This window comes from Solanum lycopersicum, chromosome 1 (assembly GCF_036512215.1).
Source record: "Solanum lycopersicum chromosome 1, SLM_r2.1".
In the NCBI taxonomy this organism is placed as follows: domain Eukaryota; kingdom Viridiplantae; phylum Streptophyta; class Magnoliopsida; order Solanales; family Solanaceae; genus Solanum; species Solanum lycopersicum.
Genome location: NC_090800.1, coordinates 41670915 through 41676377, shown reverse-complemented (window position 1 = coordinate 41676377; position 5463 = coordinate 41670915).

Below are 5463 nucleotides of genomic sequence, written 5' to 3'. Positions count from 1 at the left end.
TTAAATTTAATGAAGTTAGTGAAGTGAGGAGGTCGACATAGTGTTGGTAGAGGGGGTCATTACAGTTGAACGTGTGTGTTTTTTTTCGTTAGTCAATACTCAGAGAGCCTTGGAGATTTTAAGACTTGATACCATGTAGAGTTTCCATGTCTAGTATTAGAAAAATCAAGTATTGTATTGATCAAGAATTATCATCCTTGAGGTATGTCTTTTGATCCTTGAAACTCTTTTCTTGAAAGATCCCAAATGTTAACATGTTTTTCAAAGTTTTATAAAGTGAATTGTCCAATTTCATGATTCTACCATGGGTTCTTGCATAAATGATTTCTAAACATTGAATTATGATATAATTGATATTGTATTGATGATTTCAATATAAATTACCTATGAACTCATGTAAATTGATGAACACTAGTTTTTGACTATAATATAGGTCATTTGATATTAAGCTAATACTGAAGAATTGTTATGTAGTTTCTTATGGGCTTTCTAATGTTATAAGAATTATATTCAATTGTTATCTAAATGATCCTATAGTGTTAAACCTATATTGAATTGATAGAGATTTCATTGGATTTTCTGATTGTTGCTTGAATTGTTGGTTATGGCCTTGGGTAAGGGTCTTGTAATGTTGAATTGGACAATTTAGCATTGAATTAAAGTGTGAATAAGGGAATGAAGGTATGATTCCCGGATTTATTTAATTTGATATTAATTATACTTCTAATCAATTGTCATTGGTATGGTCCAACTTATGGTGGCGGTGATTTGTGTTTTACTTGCAATTTACGTGGCCTTGGCAGCGTTAGTTAAACAATAATATGATCATGGCCTTATTGGAAACTACTTGAACTTATATGGATATTTGTTTAGTTGATTTGATGATGTGTGATCATATATACATATATGTGAAAGAATGTGTAAGACTATCGATACTATTTAGTTAATAATAATGTTATTTTATGGCTATGTGTTAAGTGTGTAGTCTTAGAGTTGATACATCGGTGATCCTAAATTGGCTAGATGAGTCTAAAACTGTTAGGTTAATAATGTTAAGGTAATGAATAGGATGACTAAATAAGGTTAAGGGTCATTCCTAAGAATCTAAAGGAAGATAGGAAATTTGTTAAATGTAAGTATATTGTGTCGTGTTTATGTTAACTTGGGTCCCTTACTTGATGCTAATGTAAATATGCGATGTCTTGACTTAGGAACCTAAAGGGTATTAGTATTGAATAAATGAATATAGCTGAGACCTTGCATGATGAAACAAAAGGTCATTTATGTGGAACCTTGACTTAAGGGAAAGGTTAAGATTGTTGAAGCGTAAGCCGTAATGGTCTCCTTCAAAGTAAAGGAATGATGGACTTAAGGCTAGTTGGTTGGAACGGAATCATATTCATCCGTAGAAAATTCATCATGAGCTTCTTGTCTCCATAGTGAGATATGCTCTAGTGGACCTTGCTTTGCTTGGGTGAATATGATTGGGTCATGAACTAGATATGGGACCCATTTATATAAACCTTAAGGAGAATTGATCTATGAGAACTAAGTCTAGCATCGAGTGAGTGTGAAAGGGAAAGTAGTTTTAGTTTAGTATGAGACTAGATTACAAAGTATACCCTTCATATTCCTTAACCATGTACCTACATGGGATGTTTCTATGTTCTACCATTTGCAAGTAGAACAACCTCATCGAAGTAGGATAGAACTCCGGATTCCATGTCTAGCTATCAAGGTAGATGTCGGTTATTACCTATTCTCATCATGTGGAATACTTATTAGCATTTGAGGAGTTAATGAAGTTTAGGTGGTGGTATGGGATGCTATCTAGACATTGCACAATAGACTTTGAAGGTGTTATGTGGAGTTCCTAGGTCTTGTCCAAGACCATTATTTGAATGTCCTTTATGTGATGTATATGTATTAATGAACTAATGACTTATGTTAAGGAGTATGTAAATAAATTAGTACCTAATTTAAAGTGAGTTAAGGATTCCTTATCTAAAGCGTGGAGAGGTCATAAGGGATGATCTCTTCATGTATTATCTTTGGAAGTCTTGAGGATGACTCTAGTTTGGGAAGTTGTTTGATTTTGTGCACATGATCTAAGCCTTAGGTAGTCTTACGGAATATTTAGGTAATCTCGAAGAGGTCACTATGGAAGGTATCTTCTTGATTTACATAAGTAGGTATTTTGATAGCCTTTGGAAGGAGAATGTCATATCACCTATGTGTTGATGTATTACATGAGCATCATTCTATCTTAGGGAGTCTATAGGATCTCTTAAGTGTGTTTGTAAGGGATTGTATGGGCGGTCGCTTCACGACTCACTCAAGTGAGACTTAGAGTTCACCTTTGGTAGAAAAATCTTACCTTGATGTTTATGATTTGCTTTGTAAGTATGTATGTGACTCATTATAGGTAATGTTAAGGGTCGTTTTGCACATCTAGAGAGGGTGTATGGGCGGTCTCTCTTTGTGTGACTTAAGTGAATCTTAGGATGACTTTATGTGAGGAAATTACATTCTAGAAGTATCTTATGTGTTTCTAAACTGATTTATGATGTTATTATAACATGATTTTCAAATGAAAAGATGCATATTTCCAATAAAGTCTGTTTTTTCATGATTTTTACGCATAAAGCCATACTTAGTACATGTGGTTGTACTAACTCTATGCTTTTATAAATCTATATAGTTCTTGGTAGGTGAGTAGCTTTGAGAAGTGAAGACTTGGACTTAGAAGATCGTTCAGGAGAAGTTGAAGTATGTCCTCACTTGATTTTAGGGAATATAAGTCTTTTATGTTTTCATTCAAAGTATTGTAATAGACTAAGTATTTCTATACTCGTATTTTAAAGTATGGGCCAAGTTGTCTTGTGTCTTAAGATGAAGAGATTGAGACTTAGAATTTTCTATTACTTTTATATGAAAGAGATTTCTGAAGACTATACTATCTTTTGTGAAAAGTTATATTCCGCACCACTTTTCACTATGTATATGCAATGAATGATATGAAAGGTCTTGTCTTAGACCTCCGAGAGGTCGACGATGCCGGTTATAATCCAAGATTGTACCCTAACTTCTTGGGTACGTTTTCGAGTTGTGACAACTAACACCTTCAAAGGCTATTGTTCAATGTCTAGATAACATCTCATACCACCACCTAAACGTCATAGAACTTTTCCAATGCTACTAGGCATACAATATGATGAGAATAGGAAATAGCCGACATAGACCATGGTAGCAAATCATGGAATCCAAAGTTTTACCCTTTTCCGATGAGGGTGTTGTAGTTGCCAATGGTAGGACTTCGATACATCCCATGTAGGCACATGGTTATGGAATATGAATGACATGATTTTTATTCTAGTTCTCATAATTTAACTTGAAGTAATTCTGTTACCATACTCAATCAGTGCTAGCCTTTGTTCACATAGAGTAATTTACATTAAAGGTTCATATAAAAGGGTTCCATATCAAGTTCATAACCCAATCAAATTTACCCTACCAAAAAGGTCCTCATAGGGATACCTTCCAATCATGATAAGAAGCTCAGTATAACTTTCCTAAGGTTTGATATGATGTCATTCCAACCAATCAACCTTAAGTCTATCATTCCTTTACTTTAAGGATACCATTACGACTTTCAATTTGAACATTCATAACCTTACCACTAGGTTCAAGATTTCATATAAAGAATCTCTTAACATCATTCAAGGTCACATGTCATTCATATATACAAGATTAAAAGAATTTAGCATCCTAAGTCAACACACCTCATATTCACATTGATACATGCATCAAGTAAGGGACACAAGTCAACCAAGACAAGACACAACATTCTTCACTTTAACACATATTACATGTCATTTTCACTTAGGAATAGCCATTATCATATTTAGGTCATCCTATAAACTACCATATCATCATCTATATAAACATCATAGACTCATATACTCAAGTAGGAACAACCTTGCATCAACCCTAAGACTACACATATAAGCATATAGTCATAGTCTACATAATTTCCTAACATACATAGAAAGAATACATACTTTCACATTACTTCACATATAGATATATATGCTCATACTTAACATAAATAAACTACATAATTCATCATAATACTTCAAATAGTGCTGAAAGGGCCATGATCATCATATTGCTTTAAGTAAAGCCGACAAGGCCACATCAATTCACATAGCATTGCCACATTAAGTGGACCATACAAATCACAACTTAATTGAAGTATAATTAACATAAAATAAAGTTAATTAGGGAAGCATACCCTCACTTCATCTTACCACTTCTATTTCAAAGCTAAATTATCCAATTTGATACAATAAGGCCTTCACCCATGGCCATAAACATCAATTATATACATAAACTATAATACTCATTGAAACTAGGTCAATTCAATATAGTTTCATCAATCTTAGACAACCTAGATATCAATTCAATAAAATTATCACGTCAATCAATAGCCCATAGAAAACTACACTAGAATTCATAAGCCTTAAGTCAATATCAATTCAATAAGCTCAATATTCAATAGATCTAAGAATATAGAATACTCAATTAATCAAATTGAAACAGCCTATAAAGCAATTAATCATCATCAATACATGAATCAAAAGCCCATAACAATCTACACATGAATTCATCAATATCAAAGCATGATCTCATAATCCATATTTTTGTCAAATTGACATATTTGAGAAGGTAAAAGGTTCATGGAGAATTTACTTGGAAAACATAAATTTTCAAACATTTAATGCAGGAATCCAAGACTTAAAGTAGAAATTGGACTTTTTCATCTTTTTTCCTCTTACAAAATCATCTATGAGATTGGCTCTAAGGTGATAGCAAGCCTTAGATGAAATCCCATGCCTTATTAGAAGAACCTAATGATAATTTAAGAAGAAACTCCATTGAATAACCATCTTCAAGTTCCATCGTCACCTTGAGCTCTCATGGAGGTTTTTGTAGAAACTTTAGGAGGGAATGCATTTAGATTTAGGTGTTAGGGTTTAAATCAGAGTTTAATGACTTATATACTCTTAAAATACCCATAATCACTCAAAAAAACCGTCCAGAGTCTTTTTGGGACGTGGGGTGAACGTACACTTTCACCCTTATGGGTCTTACATGGAATTGTACCCTAACTTCTCGGGCCCCTTATGGGTCTTACATGGGGTTGTACCTAGACGTTTCCAACCCAAATATATTTTTGCACGATTTTTTAGGACCTCTCACATAAACTTCATCCAAAACGAACAAATAACACTCAACGAAACATGCATAGACACACAAGGTTGTTTCAAGGCAAGCCTTTCGAACGTCATTGCCATTCTTGGATGTTTGACCTCCAAAATTCACGACACTTGACACACTGCCTATATACACTATAATAAATCATTTAAGGACCTCATAACCTTATGAATCACATAAAAACAC